We start from the raw sequence: 24,452 nt of genomic DNA, 5'->3' as shown, positions 1-24,452 counted from the left end.
GATGTTTATTTATTTTAGCATTAGTACGTAGGTACTCCGTACTCACCTACATCTTGGCTTAAATGTTAAATGCATGCAAATAACCCAATAAACTACTTTACTTATTTAATGCAAACACAACTAACAGTTGGTAACAGCATGCATTGATATTAAATTAATAAATGTTTTATTAATATATCTAGATAACCGATATAGATGAAAACGTTTTACAAATAGGCTATAAGTTATTCCATATCAGGCCAATTTCTCACAGCTTTCCACTTTCTCTATTTTAATACATTGTATTGAAAATACTTTGTATATGCGATTTTACTTATCTCAACAAGCCTTATCATTATTATCATTGATAAACTCTTTAGTACTAAAGCCATCATCCGGACAATTGTTCAGTCAAAATAGAAGTCATGGATGCTTCTGCTTTGTACAGTCAGCTGCAGAGATAGTTGACCCCACGAAGTATTATAATGAGGTTGACCCCCCCTGCAAACAAATTTCTATGCAGGGAGGTCAGGTCAGTTATTTCTGCAGCTGACTGTAGGTACCTTATAATTAATTAGTATCTACAAACAATAACAATCAAAATATGTACAGTAAGTATACATTACATAACATAAACAATATTGGACATAGGTAAGTACACGCTGTACCTATCTTCTTCTTCCTTGCGTTGTCCCGGCATTTTGCCATGGCTCATGGGAGCCGCTTGACAACGAATCCCAAGATTTGGCGATGTACCTATGCTTAGTTAAAACTATTCTAGATGATCAATCGAATTCTTTAGTACCTATAGCTGTAACGAAAATCCGTTCAAACATCAATCCTACAACAACAATTCTACCTATGCTAGAAAACTCAAGTTCTCGTCTTGCCACTCTTGCCATTTAGGTATTGTTCCTGTTAAATAATTTTATTTCAACCATAATAGCGTGAACATATTTGGTGCGACTATTATCCTATTTGCCAAGCGGTTTTATGGTGTGAGACAAAAAAATAATGTGGGTATCTCCAGCCGCAGGTTATCCGAATTGGGACAAAAAGCGTAGGCGACTAGGCGATACAAAACGATAGTCATTACTGACTTACCAAATTACATGACTGTCTAATTTATGATTAAACAAACTTACCTGAAGTGAAGTTTGATCATAATTATACGAGACGTTACATCCGAAGAGATTTAATTTTGACTAGGTAGTACACTGTTTAATGTACTAGGCATCCAGCACAATCTTAATATATATATAAAATGCTAATGTGCGTACGTAAAGACAGGGTTTTCTCTACCACCACCAATTCCAATCAACTTCCTTTTGGGGTGGTAAATACCCCTCGATCTCCCGGTGGGAATAAGAGAGTTTGGTCGCGGTGGGTGGAAGTGGGTGGTTGTGGGTGGCAAAAATATGAAAAAATATACATCTGTCCTTTTCTAACTCATGAGAACTTCTGGAAAGTTCTAAAAATTTCTGGACTAATCTACAAAACTAGAATGTGTACAACTGTAACAATCGATCTAGAATGTTCGAGAAGGTTCTAAAAATTTCTAGAATGATCTAGAAAGATTCAAAATTGTGTGCAACTGCTAAAATCGATATAGAATGTTCCAGAAAATTCTAGAAATGTCTGAAATGATCTAGAAAGATTCAAAATTGTCTGCAACTGCTAAAATCGATGTGGAATGTTCCAGAAAATTCTAGAAATGTCTGGAATGATCTAGAAAGATTCAAAATTGTGTGCAACTGCTAAAATCGGTATGGAATGTTCCAGAAATATCTAAAAATTTCTGGACTAATCTAGAAAACTCTAAAATGTGTACAACTGTAACAATCGATCTAGAATGTTCGAGAAGGTTCTAAAAAATCCATATGGAATGCTCTAGATAGTTCTAGAAATGACTATAATAATCTAGAAGCTTCTAGAAAGTTCCGAAATGTGTGCAACTATTGAAATTAATCCGGACGATCCAGATCGAAATTAAGTACATCGGAATGTTCTAGAGTGTTCTGATACTAGAAATTTCGATTTCCAACGGTATATAAACCGAAAATAAGTGACTTTTTGTCAATTGAACCGTGTTTACAGTCGCGAAAAGATCAATTGAAGTCGAGAGTAAACAGTGATTACATAAATTCAAGTGATTTGAACAAATGAGAAAGTAAAAACTATTTGACTATTCTAGAGTGTTCTGATACTAGAAATTTCGATTTCCAACGGTATATAAACCGAAAATCAGTGACTTTTTGTCAGTTGAACCGTGTTTACAGTCGCGAAAAGATCAATTGAAGTCAAGAGTAAACAGTGATTACATAAATTCAAGTGATTTGAACAAATGAGAAAGTAAAAACTATTTGACTATTCTAGAGTGTTCTGATACTAGAAATTTCGATTTCTAACGGTATATAAACCGAAAGTGAGTGAGTTTTTGTTAGTTTTATCATTGTAACAACCAAGATATGCGTTTTGGTTAATTTTATTACACTTTTTATATTTACAAAGCCAAGACGAAAAAAAGTATTTGCAAAACCCAAAGTGGTTTCAAAAAGAAGGAAAATAGCACGTCACAATGAAACAGAAGAACAAAGAGAAAAACGTCTTTTGAACATTCGTAAAGGAGTAAAAAGAATTAGAGAAAATTTAACCGAAGAGGAAAGAGCACGTATTAATGAAGAAACACGATGTCGAGTAAGATCACTCCGAAATCGTCAATCGGCTGATCAACATGAACTGGAAAATACCAGAAAACAAGAAAGAATGACTACTTTACGCCAACGACGAGCTGCTTCATGTAAAATTGGAAGTTTAGAACTTCAGGCTTTCCATTATGATTGCAAAAAACAATACAATGAACATCCAAGTATTGTCATCGGAAAAATGGATACGATATGCGAGTATTGTCATGCACGGAAATTTAAAGGCGAATACTGCAGTTCTGTTAAATCGATAAAATATGTATGCAAATATATTAATAAAGGCAGTGATATGGCTGTTTTTACGTTAACCAATGAAAACCAGCATGATGAAATAGTACAGTATCAAATGGGTCGTTACATTAATACCAACGAAGCAATTTGGCGAATTTTAAGTTTTCCAATACACGATCGAGATCCACCGGTTCAACATTTATCCGTCCACCTATAAAATGGACAACGTGTGTTTTTCACAACAGAAACGGCATAAAAAGTTGCGACGGAACCACCAACTCGAACAACTTTAACAGCGTTTTTTGAATTATGCCAGAAAGACCAATTTGCTAAGACTTTACTCAGAAGTACCCAGCTATTATACATGGGATACAACAAGTAAACAATTTAATCCTCGAAAACGTGGAATGCAAGTAGAAGGACATGATGTGTTCAAGAGTGTAACACAATAGGACGAGTCTACACAGTGCATCCAAAAAACGCTGAATGTTTCTATCTACGCTTATTACTTCACACTATTCGTGGTCCAACGAGTTTTGAAGACCTAAAAACTGTTAATGGTTACATTTTTGAGACATCGTGAAGCATGTCAAAGATTAGGTCTACTTGAAAACGATAATCATTGGGATACACATATAATGTGTAATATGTAAATGTATTTATCATATATGTAATACGTATAATATCATATGTAAATAATTGTGTGAATAAAACATAAATTTTCCATTTACTAAGGTGTTTTTTATTTTAACTTATAATTATTTCAATTAGTTAATTAATTAAATATACTTTCTATACACCGCATATTTAATGGTCGACTACTTACTTACTTACTTACTTTCAATATCTATGATAGAAATCTATATTATCTTCGTTAAAAAATGCATCCTCAAATATTTTTTATACCATTAAACATGCGATGTATTTTAACCCGAGCAACGCCGGGTTTCGCAGCTAGTATTTAGATAAATAGAAAATAAAAATGTCAATTGATCCTCTCGTTCTCTCCGCTGCGCCCTCTGTCGGCGCGCGCGTCACCTCATTACTTTAGAGAGTTAAGGCATCTACTCTGCGAAATTTTGGGATGAATTGAATGGTAAGATGTAACAACTAACTACCATTCAAACAGGGCGGGATGGGACATTAAATCTCTTCGGATGTAACGTCTCGTATAATTATGATCAAACTTCACTTCAGGTAAGTTTGTTTAATCATAAATTATACTATCGACGTTACATCCTCGAGATTTAATTTTGACTAGGTAGATGTTTAGCGCCCTTTCGCAGAGTTGGGTGAAAACTAAAGGAAAAAACACTACTGTAATCACATGGTGTTTTAATTAGTTTCTGTCATTATATGTGTATGATTATATAATATACGCTCATGATCACGTATAAACTATAGGTAAGTACAATCAGACATTATAAACTGCCTTAGCAAAGGCATTGTCGGCATTTGCTTCAGTTGTTAGGGGTCTATTGTACAATTTTGAGAATACTAACGAATTCCCGGACCGGCCTTCTGTCTTCTTAATTGTTTCAACTCACGGGCCTTGGCGATTGGCCGCTGAGGTAGCAGCGTGCCATGTGCTGTGAGCATAGAACAAGCTCGTACCCAATTCCAGTGTCACCATCGTGTTTTATCAAGAAACTAATTTGTGCTAGAACTAGCGTTATGTATTAGTCTTTTATTGTTAATAAAAGTCGTTCTATGCTGACGCTATTTTTAAGAGTTTGGGTCCTATCCATGTATGCTAACAATGTCCTGGCTGGGCAGATTTTTACTTTATTGGGGAATAACGGAATAATGAGACGTGGCATTGTCCTACCGGGATCGGATGTTTTTATTATATCATCAACAATGATTTTAATGTTATATTTATATATTTGAACATTGGGAGGCTTAATCAAGGATAACGACTGTACTCGTTGTGCCGTCGACAATCCGAGCAGAGTTACGGTTTTTCGTGTTAATAGATCCAGGCTCAAGTATATCTTCGTTTGGATATAAGGTAGTTAAGTGATCCAAAACTATATTCGGGTCCCAAGTTGTTTGGTATTTGGGGAAACAGGGTTTGGTTTCATAAACTCCCTTTAAAAACATAGACACATGTCTAACTCACATCTTTAGTAAGCGACTCTCCTAAAATTAATGATAGAGCTGAGCGAGAAGTATTTAGACTTGAATAGTTAGCTCCACGTTGATATTGCTCCGTTAGAAAATGTAATACTATGGATGTGTCCACTGAGAAAAAATCTAATTTATTGTTTTTACAATGCAGCCACCACTTACACAATGCACAATTATATTGTTTTAATGAATTTGCAGATAAAATTGAAATCATTATATCAATCGTTTGGGGCATTAATGAATGCCTAGAAAATGCTTTCCTGATAATAGCATCGCCACCAAAACTTCCTCCAGAGTGGATGGTAAGTCCTAAAAGGGGATAGGAGCAAGTTAATATTAGGTACCAGGAAAATAAATTCTGACGTCGACAAGGCTGTCAGTAGCGAAAACCACGGCTGGCTAGGCCAGTAGGGAACAATAATTATGCTAGTTGCTTTTAGGCAATTATCTTATTTAAGCATCTTAAAACTTATGAGAAGGGCGGAAATGCGTAGAAAAAAGAATACTGTAAACGCATCAATATTGAAGGCACTTGGATCCGGGAACCAACAGATATATTTCTGACATTTAGAATTAATTCGAGTGGCGAACATATCGATGTTAGGGACACCAAATTTGTCAATAATTTGAGTATCCGTATCCTCTGATAACTCCCACTCTATATCGATATTGGTGCGCCTGGACTCTTGATCGGCCTCCTTGCTGTCTCTTGATTTTTATATAAGTAGGATGCGAAAATAAATAGCTTTCTAATTTATATTATATTAATATGGTGTTCCCTATATGTAGCGTTCCAGAAACCGTGAGAACGTTTACTATTACAATATATGCCCCAGCCAATGAGTGATGAGTCTAAAAATATTTCCAATGCGTATGCGTGATCGGATCGGGTTTTTGGTGGTCATTATGTTTTCCTGCCTCCACTTTAAGTGTGGTTGAATTTTTTCATTTAATATCATAATTATCACCTGAATTCCTTAACGCACGAAATTTTTCATTTTAAACGTTTGGTGTATAACCAACCATAAAATACTGCCAAACAAGCAGAGGTAAGAGAACCAAGAAAAAATATCAAATTCTCTGTTGGTTAAAACATTTTCTTTGGAAATATTTTTTGACTGATCATAGATATGTTTTCGTTTCTTGTAGGGCAACTCTAGGCTTATATTGCGAAAATTTATAAATCAAATCCTAGAAAGGTACATGTCTGTTTTGGCTACAATATACTTTTCTTGTCGTTAATCACAAATCCTAATTTCTCTAAGAGGGATACGGTTTCTGGCATTCGCTATAAGGACGACATATACACAATATATCGTCTAGATATATTACAAGCATTAAGCCTTTACTTCCAAGATGTGTAATAACTGATGGTTTCATAAGTTTAGTAAAAACAGGCTTGATTCGGAATTAAAAAATATGCCTCTTTAAGGTCAATCATTGCTAGGTATCCTGATTTAGGTACCAGTTTTGTGGCAGTACGAATATCTTTCAATTTCTTGTACAACTATTGAATTAAATGGGATTTTGTATCCAACAACATACTGCAGAACAACCGGATCATCTGTGATATCACGCCAATTATCAATGTAAAACTGGAGTCTACCTGAGTGCTGCTTTACCTCTATTGATGTTTGCATGGCTGCCGGCTGTCTCTCTTGGACAAAGCTGGTACTTCTCCGAGGTCGTCCGCCGGGGCTGCCGAGGAGAGGCGCGAGTCCGGTACCCACCCAGCTTGTTTGTTCGCGAACCCTGTTACCTGGGTTTTGTGATCCTCCAGTTTCCCTGGCGCGAGGTTTCTGCTATTGGTATTCCCAGAATGAAGATCAGCTATTAATTGGCTAACATCGGCCATCTGATTTATGATAGCAAGCTTTTCCATGTTTTCTGAAATTAGGGAACCTGTGAGCTTGGATAAACCTGCAATAGCCAATCCTAGTTGGGTTTGGGCCGTTCCCATTCTTTTGTCTATTTGCCTCGATGACTCAGACATTACAGCTGCAATTTCAGCATTCAGTTTAGGAGCTTTAAGTAATTTAAAGTTTTCCGGAATTAGACATTTCTCTGAAAGCTCCTCCTTTCCTGTTTTGCCTACGCCCTCAACTGCTATTCGCCCCCAACGTTTAGCTATCCACCCAGTGCCTCCAGGATATTAACTGGCAACTCCACAGATGGCACTTCCGGCGTTAAAGTGCTTGGGCCTTGCAACAGGACCAGAAATGGGTGTTTGTGTAGCCTGGGCGTCGACCGAAGTTTTAACCGGTATTACTACCGATTTAATTTCTTCTGCATTAGAGTAGTCCGATGTCGAAGTTTCTGATACTTCTTCATAGTCAGACTAGTAATTTTTCCGCTGAAATTTTCCATTCGGAAACTGTAATAATGAGTTCCCATGCAACTAAAACAACTTCGAGCAAGTAGGTATGAGCATATATCGATCAGACGTTGATGTGTGCGTAAATATGAAGTGCATACCTCGACATGAATTTGTATTTTACTTTGCAAAATTGTATTTTAAATAAGGTCGTAATTGCATCACGATTCAAAAAAATTATAGACAACAAAAAGTTAGGACCGTAATCGCATCACGGTTCTAAATAACTTGTTATAAAAAAGTGGAGTTATGAGGGCTAAGAATTAAAAAGTTTGTTGCCAAACTTAACGTTTATAGTCATTGATTGCAATCTCATCGCAATTCTAGACTACAGTTATTGACCGTAATCGCATCACGGTTCTAATAACTTGTTATAAACAAATCATGGCATTAGGGCTAAAAATTAAAAAGTTTGTTGCCAAACTTAACGTTTATAGCAGGGATCGGAAACCGGTATTTTTTGTATGGGAACGAAAACGGTATTTTTTCGTTCTTTGTTAATTATTTCATTCCTAATCGGGCAATGTAATAATACGAAGTCGTTATCTAAAAACACAACTGAGTCCTACATTTTGAGTATAAAATATATATGGTTATTTCGATGTTTTTTGCAAAAAACCGGTTCCGATCCCTGGTTTATAGTCATTGATTGCAATCGCATCGCAATTCTAGACTACAGTTATTGACCGTAATCGCATCACGGTTCTAAATAACTTATTATAAACAAGTCAAGGTATGAGGGCTAAACATTAAAAAGTTTGTTGCCAAACTTAACGTTTAAAGTCATTGATTGCAATCGCATCGCAATTCTAGACCAGTTATTGACCGTAATCGCATCACGGTTCTAAATAACTATAATTTATTGTGTGCATTACACATACGATATCCACACATATTAGGATTTGCAGCACACAACAGCGTAGGGCTTAAAAACAGTTACATAAGGACGAATATTTCATTATTAACAAGGCTATTTATGTAACAGATTCATTCTAATAGCCATGCATGTCGATCCGTGTAAAATGCGCCTAATTACATTGGTAACTGGTTCATATACGAACCGTGAAGCACTTGATTGGTGTGTTTACATTTTTTAAGATGTGCGGTAGGTAGCAAACAGCGGAGGCTCGCCGTCGCCGCTCCTGCACCATAGTGTCCGCGCAATCAGCTTTAACAAATTTACTTCGAAACAATAAACTCACCTTCATCGTCACTATAATAATAATGGCGCCGATCCACACTGCGTTTTAGTCGTTTGTTAATATATTCTGAGCGACGTCTTCTTCGTTTTCTCATGTTGTCGTGATATCCTTTTATACGTACGCGGTAAGATTTCACTTATTTTCACAAGATTCATAATTTAAATTGAAAAAACTTGAACGAGAGTGTACTGCGATGCCCGCACAAAAAAAAGCGAATGAGGTGACGCGCGCGCCGACAGAGGGCGCAGCGGAGAGAACGAGAGGATCAATTAACATTTTTATTTTCTTATATCTAAATATTGTGCTGGATGCCTAGTACATTAAACAGTGTACTACCTAGTCAAAATTAAATCTCGAGGATGTAACGTCGATAGTATAATTTACCGCCTCATTGTCTAAGATTTTCAATTGATTCAAGCGTTTTTGCGCTCATGTCCATAGTCAGCGTAGGTATCGCTACTTATGTTCGCTAGTAGTAACTGTAGTAAGTATGTAACACATTTACAATTTAGACTTACACGTGTTATTGTGTAGTACAGTTGTTAAAGATGGGTCTATAACTCATATAACTACATTATATGTCAACTACCTCTCTTTCTTCCCTAGCCTTTTAGGAAAATGTAACAACAAAATAAGTCCTCTAGTGGCTTTGTTCTAGGTTTTCCCTATGTTACAATTGTAATTATGACCTATGCGTTAATCGACTGATTTTCCTTTACCTTCTAGTTTTCCCACTGATAAAACAACAATTTGAATTCGTTAATTTAACAAAAATACGTTTTGCCTAAAGTAATAACAATATAGATACTGTCGATATGTGTACAGGTACATAAAGAAAGTTTAGTCTCCTCCTAGTCTGACTTAGCTACCCAGATAAAAAAAAAATGTTGAGCCAGTTGCGTAAGTCTTACGGAAAGTCACACATGGCCATGAGATTAAACAACATATTCGACTATGTTACTAATCCCAAATTTGCGACAAAAGTATTTTATTAATACATGTTGCTGTATAGATCTCGATGGGTATGTTTTTAATGAGACAGCCAATGTTAATACCTATTCGCATTTTGGGTTGGTAACTTTGGAAAAGTCGTACAGTATGATGAATAACTTCCCTGTATTTATGTTTGTTTGGCTATTTAAAGGCAGAATGTATATTGTAAATCTGTGATATTGTAACTTAGTGCAAATTAGGGCAGAACATTTAGATCTCTAATCTCACCGCCACGCCGTGATTATCTTTTTATGTCCTTGTTTTTGCAAACGGACCAGAGCGCATATGTAGTTTTTCGGCATTATCAAATTACTGGCGGCGACCACCTGGTACGTCCATATTATATTCCATTCCATGTAATATATGTTAATTTATGTTCGGTCTCGTTTATAGTCACCGCTGGCGATGGCGTCTGGTAACTATTAAAAGTACATACATTCGGTTTTCAATTAGGCAGACAAAGCTCTTTTTTCACGGTGCTATGTATAACGACAATACATCTTTTGTTTACAGTACCCCTAGTGTAAATTTGATCGACATCATAACGTGACGAACGCGTTTGCGTTAAGTTTCATTTTGTATAGGATTTTGAGTTTCCAAAACGTCCCGCTTGGCGCGCTCTTTCTAAATCCAATACAAAATGAGACTAAACGCAAACGCGTACGTCACGTTTCGAAATCGAATTTATTTACACTAGGGGTACTGGTTACGAGTTTGTGAATTAATGGTATTACAGTAAAATGTTCTTGATTAATGAAGGATTCTTTACACAAATGACTAAGAAAGATGATAAAAATCTTGAATCGTATTGTATGCAAGTTTATTTTTTACCGAAGCGCTAGCGAATGTCCACGTTTTGACTCGGGCAATTTGCTTTCGTATGTCCGGATAGGTCCTTCTGCAGATCGCAATTCTTAACTGAATCTCGTGAAATTTTGTAAGCAGGTCCAGTAGTTACATATAATTTTTCTGTCGTTTCGTTTTTTTTTAATATATTCAAAATGGTTGAAATTGGCATAAAGGACTTAAGTGCCATTATAGTCTATGCCATAATGGCTCCACGAAGTATTTTTTTGCTTTTAAATGTTTTGAGCTTATCGATTTTGTCGCGAGGTCTACAGCTCACAGAGCCACTAGTTACGAGTATATTACATTCCATTGTCCAATCCAAACTGTTGAATAAACTGAACCATACTAATCCTGAAGCATAGAAATTTGTACGTATTTCTTATGCTTGCAATATGAAGGACTCTGTCTTGTATTTGTATAAGTACTTGTGATTATGACACAGACCTGTTTTTCCTCTAGACTCATAGCTTCAGTCAGATCTTGCAATTTGCTGTATAACTTGGCACTTCACTATACCTAATAGATAATCATAAAAGGACACGCCGCGCCGTCAGATGAAGTTTGTTCGTTTTATCTTCGTATGCGTTTAAAATGTTTAAGATAACAATGGGTGTAACGACCTAAATGCGAAGTCCTTGTACTTAATTTTCGTCATATGGATGATTATAATAAGACATGTGTGCTTATAGCAGGTGGCTTGCAGGTGACGCCCAGACAGAATTGAAGTAGGTAGTTGAGGAGACAAATAAATAACAACATCTGTCTACCCGTATATATAATACAGATACCACGTTGCGAGCCTCATCAATGATGCAGGCGACATTAAATGTGACATTCGGACGACGACCGCAGCAGGATTACTGTTGTGACATTTTCTCACACGCTGTCAATTTACTCGACCAAGGTTGCTCCCGCAATTAGAACCTTCAATCCGTCACCCATATTATCAAGCAAGCAGGTGCCGTCCGAAGGTCATATTAAGAATAGTCTCAAATCCAGAAAATATCGGAGGTGTTGCTTCGAACTTCTCTTGACATATTCGCGACTTTGTATGAAAAGTAACAGTCTTTTATATATTTAGTCTTTGGTAGCTGTCAAACCAGTTCCGTCACAGCTTGGGCACACGCCATGGTTTTGTCTGTCTCCCACTGATGTGGACGGCTCATTATGTCGGTCTTCATTTCAAATTGATTATGCGACAAAAAAAACCGTAGATTAACCTTACTTGGCGATCAGATGTTAATGAAAAGGTTATCTTAAAGACATTCATCAAAATTTAACGGCACATTGCTGTAGGAAGGTTATTAGTATGTGTATTAATATTTTTATTAGTGGTAGCGTTTTTTTTTCAATTAGGACTAATTTAAATATTTATTTGTGTAGTCAATTAATTGCGAATAATGCCGTGTGCTAGGTATTGTCAAGTGTCCTATATACCGTGGGCCAATTCAACTTGACATTTTAGTCTCTAAATGCGGTCAAGAATACATCTTTAATATCTGTTGGGTTTAATTAGCCCACGGTGTATATTTAAAAAAATCTCAACCCAGGATAGACCGCCCTGGCGCCTTAGAACGAGGAGAGCCAATTAATGGAAAGTGGCAAGGAAGAAGAAGAAATTCAGTAGGTATGACCTATAAATCACTACGAAGAGTATAGTACCCATATACTTACTTTACTCTTTGGTATGGCTGGTGGATAAAATTTCATTCAAGGTATAATACATAGCTACAGGTGATTAGTTAATCATTATTAGGTAGGTAAGAATTCATAATAGTTGAGTTCTATGGACCGGTAGATGGTAGATACGACGGTTCTGAATGAACTAACCACAGATATATGATATACTCTGAGGAACTAACCGACTTGATTTTACATTACCTACATCTCAAAACTTTTTTGTTGTAGATTAACTGCGTTGCAACACTTGCACTTTTTACAATACAAATATTTTTGATAGGATATTTGTGGCTTCGCACTCGCACTTCATGGTTTAGTCTAAATTAGCCCAAAACTTAATTGGTATTTAAAGTACGCAATCTAAATAATACATGCACAAATTTTACCCGAATATAAATGTAATACCGCCTTAATTGAGTGAATAATTCGTATGTGGAGCGAATGTGAGCATGAGTCAGTCGTTCGACTGGCAGACTACAATTATAAGTACAGGTTAGGTGACGTATTCCAATTGCCTGCTTTTCGAGGTGTTTTATACCCAGGTGGCCTAGCCAAGATGACTATCGTTGATAGAAAACGTCATTCGAAACTTAAATAATGTATGGAAATAGTCTCGTGGCTTTTGCTTCTGTCATCCCGATACAATTTGACTTTTCGTGTGTCGATTGTCAACTCGTCTAGATCCCCTGGCTCGGCCTACTGGCTTGATTAGAGTTCGGTTACAGTGATTTAATATACCCCGGCCACTCTTAATAACTTATCAATCATACTAAGGGGGTACGGTACCTAAAGATGTTTTATCACTGTAACCAGAACCAGAGCCTAATCAGGCTATGCAGCCGTGCCAGATGTCAATTCATCGAGTCGAATGTTATATTCTAACTCTGACATCGAGCTGTAAAGTACTACCTATGCGTAACATTGGGGTTGATAACTGGTAGCATTTGACTTGGCAAACATTTTGAATAACACTAGATCTTACAGTATAGGAACAGAAGCGTATTCGGCACGCTTTAGTAACGCTTGCTTACTTTGCACGCTTTTGCAATTATATACGTATTTACCTACTTCCAGTTAATACGACCGATTTATAGTAGGTAGTTCAAATACTCATAGGTACAACAAAAACAAATAAGAAATTCCTTGAAAAAAATTACCAAACAATCAAAACTTTGTACAATAATTAGGTATCTTTGTGTAGACAGACATCAGTATTGGTGAACAAAATATCTTTATGTATTATACTAATTGTAAGTTAACTACATATCTATGCTACAGCAACTACATATCTATGGACACGATAGAAGCTAAGAAGGTGGAATGTTAGATGAGTCGATATGCACGTACAATTATTTATGGTTCTATCATTTATATTTATTTGTATCCGTTGAAGGTTGAAGATAAGCATAAACCTCACAAGCTGACCTACTTGATCTACTGTTCCTGAAATACCCTCTAAAAACCTAAACTAACACAAGGAATACGTCAAAATGCAGGTCACTCAATCGAGGTCGATACAATGATTTCTCTCCTGGGGCGTATTCAGATAGTTATTTCTTGTTATCAGACGATTATCGATATAATCGGTCATCTCTCAACATTTCTGGTTGAAGAAATACTAACAAATCATATCCTGACCGTTTGTTAACAAAAAAATACAGTCTGAATAGTGCTCCTGTAATCGAGACTGGTCAGATTCCCGGCCATTACTCTGAATTGATGCCATGAAGGGCGCATTTGGAGTAATGTAGATGGGAATTAGAAAAGCCAAAATTGAAATAAAGCCACTTATTTATGAAATATTTTTAGATTAAGCGCATAAAGTACAGTGAGTCTATAATTTTAATTTAGGTATGTCTGAAAGATCACAAAAGATATTAATAACAGTTATCAGTTAGTTAACAGTTAACGGCCTGATGATCTAGTTCATAAATCTCGGTATACCTACTTTAGGTAAGTACCTGTATAAAGCATATTTTATATGATCTCATTGAAAAAGTTCTTAAGAAACAATACTAACCTAATTTTGGTGTAAGTAAAATCGGTCATATAATCTCCTCAAGATTAGGTATTAGATAACTCTGTTCTTACGTCAGTTGCGCATTAACCTTCACGTTTTTTGCGCTAAACGTTTTCAAAGCAAGCTTTACCTATATACATAGCATAACTTTATTGAGTCTTTATGACTCAGATGTAAGCACACGCTTTTCCCCGCAAAAAACCCGTGACGGCGATGAACTGAACTCATTTCAGCGCAATCTAATACCCTGAGGTTTCTGTTAAAGGTTGAGATTTTTTTTACCTTCAATAAGAACGCGTCGGTTTGACGCTAAAGTATAATTATATATATCTGAGTGTAGAAAAGATATGCATTGAATTACAGGGCAAGAGTGAAATTACAGAAGTCACTGTGACAAGGCTCAGCTACACGTGTAGCGTGCACTTATTTCCGTGACTGCCATGATTGAATCGATTAAATAAAAAACAATACTTATTTTGATTCCTCGGCTTACGTAAATTCATGTTGAAAACGTGTTACTTTCTATCTTTATAGGTTAAACAAATATAAATTTGACCTATATACATTCAGTATAGGTACTGTTTGGTAATCTCCTACTTATACAATTAGGTAAGTGCTGGGTTAATCATAAGTCCGGTCTATTTAAATCTCAAAAACGGCCGTGTGATATGATGACGTCACGGCCGGGAAAGTCCGGCTTGAGGACATATAACTGGTTATGACTGTTATGAGGCTGCTTTCTTTGACTCTGCTTTGAGAGCCGTACATATTTTGATTTGTAGCAAAGAGCAATGAGCATTAGAATTTCTCCCATTTACTTCATAAGTTTATTGAACAAATATAAATAAGAATAGTTGAACAGGTCTTGTGTTTCTATAAATTTTCAAGTGTTATTTCTATAGGCCTTCACTACATCTTATAAAACAAAGTCCCCCGCCGCGTCTGTCTGCTTGTATGTAATGTATGTTTGCGATAAAGTCAAAAACTAGTGAACGGATTCTCATGCGGTTTTCACCTATCAATAGAGTCATTCTTGAGGGAAGTTTAGTTGTATAATTTGTTAAGGTTTACCCGTGCGAAGCTGGGGCGGGTCGCTAGTAGAATATAAAGTTTACTGCTTAAGAAAACCCTGTCCAAACGGATGTATATAATGTAGCAGATAGCTTTTCTATATGATTAAAAAAATGGATGCCTCAGCCTCACTTTTACAAAAGCCGCAGAATAATAACATAATCATGCACCGTAAGTTAAGTTCCTGAACACTAAAACTCAACAGATGTTCATTCTGAAAGGCTAACTTCCACTACACAAAGAAGAGTCACAGACCAATTTGAGTTTTAGTTCGAGTTCGTAGATCTGTTTTCAATATGATAATGATCTGTCAGTGTCAAAAGTGACATTTCTACAACCAAAAACGTCACTTTCGACTCTGAAAAATCCGTATAAATCACATACCTAAGGAGTAAGGACTGCTGTTTCTCTTTAAAGATCTTTGCATACGCTATAGCTAAACGTGATTTTTTTTTCTTAAAACTTAAATTCAACACATGGCGAAATATGCATTGTCAATGTATCATTTCTGAATACATGGCGCAACGGCAACTTTGTCGACCAACTACATTATACAGGGAGATTATTACCTATATCGCGACTTTTTTAACCCTAAATAGTGACTGGATTGGTTCATCAAACAAATCGTATGTTGACAAACGCCAAATGAAAAGTAAAAATGTATAGGATGGCAGATGCTACGAAAAGTCACGTGACTCCATAAATTAAAGTTTAGATTGGCGTTTTCTATTAACAATTGTCATCTTGGCTAGGTTCTCTGTTGTACTTTTGTTGTCTAGTTACATTAGTAAGACTCAGTGTTGGGCAAAAAGTAGTTGGATTACAGATTAACGATTATGATTACAAAATGTAGTTTTAACTACAAATTACAATTACTAGGAAAAAGTAGTTGAGCCTTTGATTAACGATTACTAACTATATTTTGTAGTTAGTAATCGAATTAATAACTACATTTTGTAATCTGTAGTAAATTACTTTAAGCGATTACAAATTACTTTTACTCAAAAAATTAACGAATCATATCAAGTTTGACTTTTCATTAAAAAAAAGAAAGTTAAATTAAGAATATGAACATTTTAGGGCAAACAAGAGTTTTTGTCAGGTGGTCAGTTCCATGAAGCGGCATCCGAGCATTTTTTTTAAATTTATATGACATGACATGAGGTTAAGTACATGTATGAAAAAATGATAGAAAATATATTATTACTTTTGTTATCTGAGAGAGTACTAAAGTTCTAAATGTAATCTAATTTGTAGTTAAAATTACACAAGTAATTGATATCGCCCAACACTGCTAAGACTCCGCAGTAAGCTCGTTTGAATTGACCTTCCTATACAAACGAATTCTCGTTCTCATTTTAAAACTACATGTTATTTTGTAATGAAACTTTGCATAAAGGCATAGGCATGAGGTATATCTATGCCTGTAATTAGTTTATAAGCTCCAGCTTATAAAACAATCGAAATATAGCAAAAACAAGTTTTGTGTGAGAAATATAAATTAGCTGTATTTTTTAACTATGGTCTCTGAAGCTACATAAACTAATTAGAGGCATAGATATTATTTATATTAGATAGAGGCAGCTTATCCTATAGTGCAAAATACTATAGTCCTATTGTTATAACTACAAAGTTTCAGAGCAATCCAGCAAGTCGTTTTAAAATGAGAGCGTAACTACGCTTGTATGGAGAACCAAGCTTGCAGCGGGCTCTTAAAACGTTAGTAGAACTACATAGATACCTATACTCTACTACCCGTTCCATTTTCTTAACCCACCGTTAACGTAAATTATAATGAGCCAAATAAAACATAAAAACACGAGTTTTGACATAAAATGAATAAAAACCATCCTGTAACTAAACCAGGTATAAATAGTTGTAAAGCGTGCCGTCATTACATTGTATGCCCAACAAATAGGTTATTTAGGTGTGCGGCATTGTGTCCACAAATGCCGTGGCACCATAAATCAAGGCCTTGAACCGATATGCCGTGGGCCGTGGGGCATAAAACCGTGTACCATGGCATATAAATCTAATAGGATATTGACCCAAATCGGATAGGTCAGATGCTGGGGACAGCCGAATTAGTTTGTCTGGTGAACTTTTGACCGCGAATGTGAAGTGCGTATGACCTGAGCCAGCATTGTGCGACGACTTAAACACCTACCTATTCAGTGTCCCATACATATATTTGATTATGCATAAGTGTGATAGAGAATGAAAGATTTATAGACAAATGTGTAGTGTGTGTAGTGCATAAACTGGACGCAAACTCTCAAATAAGGCCGTGGAATTAAAATGTAAACGTTCGTTAATTCTAGTTCTAGTTTTGTTGGTTCTAGGTCAAATTATTACACTTTTGGTTAAATTGTAATAAGTTCCTGAAAGGTATTCTATTGAGTAATCAATTCACGGATTCGTATCAATTTCCGGAGAGAATTGTTTCAGCGGCTTTGAAGATGTGGTATGTTCGGGATTTATTGTTGATATAGATAGGAGAAACGTACCTACTGCTGCCAATATCAATAAAAACACATTGCATACGGACACATAAGTAAAAATGTAAAAAAATCAAAGCGTGTAAGAAAATGAAAGCGTCCACCAATCGATAATTGATATTACATAGTAAAATGATGCAGTCTTGCGAATATGTGGGTTAACTGCTAACTACTATAAACTACTAGTGTGAGGAGTGAGCACATAAAATCGCGTTGTGTTTTCGCAGTCTTTATTCCGTGCGACCAGGTTTACGACGGAAAAGTGGGTGTTTCCTAAGCCGATGAAATTTCTTTACAGCAAAAGGTAAAGCGTGAAATATGCGAATGCACCATAAATAACGACCCCATCCATAGTAATCTAACAACTATTTTGTCTTTCTGACAAGGCGTGAATGATATGTACTAAGATTGAAAAATAACATTCACCTAAGTTTAAACAAAGAAATGTAAATGTGTCCCTTCATTACATCGTTTTTGCCACCTCAGTCCAAACTGAATGAGAACCTAGACCCCTACGGATCTATGGCAGTGTCAGTGACATTACATACCTCACTGTTGTTAATTTGACATGACGGTTTTGGGTTTTATTTGCCAACAGTACCTCCGCTAATTCTCGGAGACATTTAACTAAAATGTCATTGAAGAAATTGGCAATGTTGACATTTACGCTTGTTGATATAGAAGTTATTATAGCTTGATAGCAGCACTTTGCAGTAACGACTTGTCGATTCCTTTATTAACTAATCAATAAAATTGTCAGTCAAGAATAATATGAGTAATAAAAATCTAATAGAAAAAATATGAACCCGACTGCGGTTAGGTTAGGTTAGCGAGCAATTTTAAAATCTAGTCTATATGACTCCCACAACTGAGACAAATCAAATACTATAAATTTTATTATTTTATTATGTTATTTGTGTGTTAGTGTTAGTTCACATACAAAAACATAACTCTAAATTTAAGCGCTTACCTTGTACAAATTGTAGGTACAAGTTGTCTTTAGTGAGCGAGAAAAGTGCACGCTAAGGAGCTCCCGCACACCTAAAGAGACAAGCTCATGTTTAATAATGAAATGCGATAAACATGAATGGCATGCGAAAATTAATAAAAAATAACAAATTTCTTTGTAGGTATAAAAATTTAATTAGAAATATTTTTTGTACACCTTATGTATCAGTATAACCTATCTATAGTTATATAATATCATTAATTGCAATCAGGTAAAAAGTACGAGATGCAGACATGGCGTAGATAAAATACTTATGTCTGCTTATTCTCTGCCCAACAACACAATAGCGGCAATTATGGGTATCAACTATGACGTCAGAAAAAATCGCGAGAAGGTGTGTGTAGGATGTACCAAAATATTATGCTAACTCTTGGAACTATAAATAAAGAGGAAAACGACCATGGTAGGTAATTATTGATAGTACACTTTATACAAGGTTTCTGAAATATCGACTGTCAGATCTTTGGATGTATTGAGTTTCGTGGCAGGGCAGGGTTGATCGAGTGGCAAACCCAACGTATTACGCGAGTACCTAATTGTGAAAACTTTCTCCAGTCTTCCTCATACCAAGAAGAAAATGTCTCGTCAAAAACGCCAGGAGGCCGATTTTTGAATTTCGATCGCTCGATTTCGTGTTCTCCCTTTAATAATATCTCCACTACTAGGCATTTACATTCTACTAATAGAATTGAAACGTAGTGGTAAATTCCACTGGATCCCTAATTCCTATCGCTCCTACTTCAAAAATATCATTTCGCCGTTTTCTACAGATTTTTGAGTGACGAAATCGAGCGCTCGAAATTCAAAAATCGGCCCCCAGGACAAAAATACATGATTTTATTATAAAATACTGTAAAATACTGTCCTATTTTATTATAAAATATTGTGCTAAAATTGTGAAAATCAATATAAAATGTAATTTGCAATTAGAAGCGAGAATGATGCACTTACTTTTATAGCAAACATATAATGTTTCTTAACAATGGCAACGTTTCGTTCAAACGAAGTGAAACGTGACTTATTTCCCGTACAGATAACAAACTACAGAACTGTTTCTTTCAGCGGCTCTTGCTCTTCCGTGCCTTTGTGGATCGTTTGTTTTCAAGACCTTGAACAGGTCGGTTCGCTGATTGAAAGGTAGGAAAAAGTATCAAAGCAATTTCTACGTAGGTACAAATAGTACAACTATAGTTAGTATAGAACATTCACGAGAACGGTTAACTTTTTTCTTAGGATATAATTTGATTAATAACTCAATCAGCTTGCTTGTTTTTTTAGAAGCTTTTATTTAACTTGCCCTGTTAGTATGTATGTGTGGGTCAAATCTTGGAAACTAAATTTGACCCACTTCTTGATTACCGATTGAGCTGAAAATTTGCATACATATGTAAGTCGTGTGACAATGCAATATTGAGGCGGGTGGTGGCCATAGGGACTCTATGATGAAACAACGTAACCTAATTGTGTTTGGGGTTTTAAGAATTGTCTCGATGTTGGTTGCCTGTGGTAAGAAAAGTACAGTTAACGATAAAATCTTATACCAAAATTGAAATTTTTGCCAAAAACTTATTTTTTACATGTTTACGCCGAAACCCTTGAAATAATTTATATAATTACGTGGATTATAAAAAATATATCAGGATAGATTGAGGCTCAGGGGCATGTAGATATACTTTTTTCACTGTTTTAATTTAAAACAAACGAGGTCGCGGGTAAACGCCTGTAACTAAAGTAAAATAATCAAAGAGATTAAATTCCATTGCCTGTTACGCTTGATGAATTGTTATGAATTCTCAATGAAAACCCCAGTGCTTTGATAATATTTTTTCTTGTACAGAGCCGAATGTTTTATTGGTACCTACGTTAATTAAAGAGTAAAACATTATTTAATAAAGTTAAAACTCAACTGCATTTATATTGTAATAAGATTACACTTAAAGCGCAATATTACACTTGACTTGATCATTGTTGATTTCGTTATATCTGCCAACCATTAGTTTTTTTTCTTTATTAAGGCTCATTTTCGATTAAACGAATACCTATGTCGCCCCATAAGACCGGACTTAATTAACAAAGTTAATAGAACAATCAAATCTAGTTTATGTACCTACATCACACAATTCTTTCCTTCAGCACCGCAAACATCATATCATTAGTTGATTCACAATAAAATTGAACTCGTCGTGAAAAGTTAATGTTCATCTTACACATCGCGTTAACGTAAAACCATTTGAACGTTTAAACGGCTTATGTCAGACATATGAGAACATGCTGGGTGTTGCTAGTACAAAAATAATTCCAGTCAAGGACGGTTGAATATTGGCGCCAACAACAATCAAAAATGCGCCATTGAGTAGTTAATGTGGCTACAGGTTTAAATCTTCGGATATTGTGCCCTGAATAAACAATAAGGTGTTGTATTATGCCTTCTAATTAGCGCCTGAGGTCTATTTAAATTACTGTGAGTGAAATATAGAGGGCCGTCATTCGCGAACTATAGAATATTTCTGTGACCACATACTAGACGAGAATTACAATTAGATAGGTAAGTTTAGTTTACTGTAATTTTAAAGAACTAAGTTTATGCAATAGCGAAAAATTGAGAATTGAGAAATAGGTGATAGAATATAAACTAAACAATAGATTGTGTTTGGTGGAAATGTTAAAATAACAAAATGATTAATTATAAAATAAGAATGATTATTTCAGTTTAAACTAATCTAACGACAAAACTTAATAACTGTTCTTGTAGTAGTTTATTAACATATTTATGTATATTAAATAAATAATGTATTAAATGACTCACCAAAACATTGCTGACTCCTGATTTATCACATAATAATTAATTACATCGATTTGTAGAAACACGTTGCCTCTTTATTATTCGATTGGTGTTCATGTTCAATGTGATGAAAGGTTCTATCAATTTATTTTAAGCGATGACGAGTCATCGGTAAGCCCTAGTTTACAAATGCGACAAGGAGCTAAATTCGAACTGTAAAATCAGTTATTGATTAATGATACATTTGTTAATACTCGCAGCGTAGATATCTCGCTCGAAACAATATTTAAGTACAGCAAGCAGCGAGATGAGCAGGAAGAGTCAAAATGAAAACAAATGGACATAAATTTGTAAGTTCGAATCGGCTTCCTGGTGGCGTCGACATGAGGAGCGGCTATCAGTATTACCAATAGGTGCGCGATTGCGAGCGAGTAAATTTCATAAGTGAACGAAGTATAATGTTTTTTGACGACATATTTCTTGCCTATCATAAGTATGTCGAACCTTGTTAGAGACTGGGCATTTGTAGCAACTCGAGTCTTTTAGAAAGACTTAAATTTGTGAAAGAAAATTATAGAATAATTATCTTTACATAGGTACCTATTGTTAACAATTTTCAAGAAATGTTACCTACATACAACATGGATTAGATACTTAAATAAAAAAAAACTCCAAAAAATCTCTCTCACAATTAAAAAGTACCTACTGAAGTCTGACAAAAAGCAGTAAAAGACTAAAAAATTTCTAATTTAGACTTTCAAGGCCCGTTTTCTTCTGCGTAACTTAACGTTATTAGAGAGCGCTGTTATATGTTAACGGAACTAGTCATGGGACATTTAAGAGATTATTTGGAGTACTTTTGATATTTATCCGATACCTGTAAAATTTCTACCGCTTTATGCGTTAAAAGTTGAAAGTCCTATTCGTATTTTATGTATTCTATGTATTTAATGAAAGCTACTGCAATTGGTTTCAGCATTGTTAACAAATTAAAACTATGTTTTTTGCTCCAGTCATGGAATTTATGGCGCCATTAATTTTAACTAACGCCAAACTAACAAATATAAATGAAAAATTCAACTTAAGCAGCTCAGCTCTTTGGCTCCTGTTTATGGCAAAATGTTGCCAGCGTTGAAAAACTGAAGGTAAATACTTGTTTTACAGGATTTGTCTATACCATCCCATTACTGGTGCCAGTTCTATCATAGGGGCGTTTACTATACTGGTTTATCCGAGTCATAGTCTCGCTCGCCTATACTCTGTAATGAATGTCTGAACACAAGGCCTGTCGTCTCAACCAACAACTAATATAATTACCTTATTTACGATTACGACTCCATTGATTGCCTCATTGTGTCCAAATATTCGAGATGTCCAATATGAGACACGCCAATCTGTATTTCGAATATCAATTTTTAGGGTTCGGTACCCAAAGGGTAAAACGGGACCCTATTACTAAGACTCCGCTGTCCGTCCGTCCGTCTGTCCGTCTGTCTGTCATCAGGCTGTATCTCATGAACTGTGATAGCTAGACAGTTGAAATTTTCATAGATGACGTATTTCTGTTGCCGCGTGGGCGAGTCCGACTCGTACTTGTCCGGTTTTTTTAGATAGGTTTAGGGTGAATTATCATCTTTCTCCATTGATATTCTTTCTCACAATTTCTAGATAAACCTATTGATCTAATTTAGTGTTGTTCCCACGAATACATTTAAACATGTAGCAAGTGAAAAAAAAACACTTTCAAGATACCAGATTTATTTTCGTTAAAGATTTACTACTTTTAAAATATAGTCAGATGACACAAAAAACGAATATCTGGTTCACGTAGTATTTACCTAACTAGTAGGCTAATATCTGCAATAAATAACCACTAAAATGCACGTTAGCAACATGACAAAAACAGTCGTTGTTTACACAATATGACTACCTACCAATTTATTTTTAGTGCTGACACTAAAAATAAATGAACATTAAATTAATGCAATTTATGTTAATAAAGAGTTCGCTCGCTTAATTGGTCAAGTATGGTATCCCCACAAGCAGGTACCCATATACATATTGTATTAATATTCTTTAGTGATCCTTTACTTGACACTTGACAGCCTATTTATGGATTCCACTAAGCCATAATAACAGGAGCCTACCGATTACAACTGTATGTTTGAATACCTGTTGTAGGGTTCTTGTAAGAAGTAGGACTCTTAAATATACTTGTTAAAATTAATAATGGGACTGTTAACATTACCTGATTTTTTTTCTCGCGATTTCATCGAAGTGGAGGTGCCACGGCAGTGGTGGTTTCGATTTTAAACTCATTAAGAGAACTAGCTTGATGTTTACTGGGACTTTTGGCGATTAATTATAGTATGTCTTAAGTTCTTTAGCATAAAATTAATTTGACGTTTGTACACAAGTGTTATTTGTATTTAAAATACATTAGGTACTTACGGTAAATACGGTCATAGAAGAATAGATATTAGTTTTATATTACTATATCTATGCCCTACAGATATAACGGATAATATATTATCCGTGTACCAAACCAAAGTGCATACCAATTCCAACTTTATGAATGAATTCCTTTCATTAAGAAAAGTGGGTTTGCACTTTTGTAGCTCTGTGTATCATCAAACAAATAGACCTTTTTGTCTCCTTAAATTCCAATTTCGATTATCCTTAATGGAATAAAAATAAAACTAACTAGTTCAAATAAAATTTATCAATTCGATTTGAAAGAGGCAGAAGAAAATATGAAATTACCATTGAAAGTTTAGTCAATAAATGTTGAGAGCCATGGGAATGGTTCCCGTTACTTGCCTCTTATCTGCAGTTACTTAAGTGTTGAGTACTTAACTCCGACTGTCAACAATATCGAATTACTAAGTGCTTACTGTACAAAATTGTAAATTGTCGGGTTAAATCGAAA

At 35.4% G+C, this 24,452-nt stretch overlaps 1 protein-coding gene across 2 annotated transcripts in view; it reads right to left on the bottom strand.

Moving 5' to 3' along the window:
- Positions 1-24,452, bottom strand: part of LOC133518853 (leucine-rich repeat-containing protein 15) — a 46,991-nt gene that overhangs the window by 10,489 nt on the left and 12,050 nt on the right. The window contains exon 2 of one of the 2 annotated variants that reach the window (XM_061852597.1): positions 18,703-18,773. The exons of the other annotated variant lie outside the window; for it this stretch is intronic. The gene's annotated coding sequence lies outside the window, so the exon portion shown is untranslated. The remainder of the gene's footprint in view (positions 1-18,702; positions 18,774-24,452) is intronic. 2 annotated transcript variants of the gene reach the window in all.

The sequence above is a fragment of the Cydia pomonella genome, chromosome 6 (genome assembly GCF_033807575.1).
Source record: "Cydia pomonella isolate Wapato2018A chromosome 6, ilCydPomo1, whole genome shotgun sequence".
In the NCBI taxonomy this organism is placed as follows: domain Eukaryota; kingdom Metazoa; phylum Arthropoda; class Insecta; order Lepidoptera; family Tortricidae; genus Cydia; species Cydia pomonella.
This window is presented reverse-complemented; position numbering and strand designations above follow the sequence as displayed.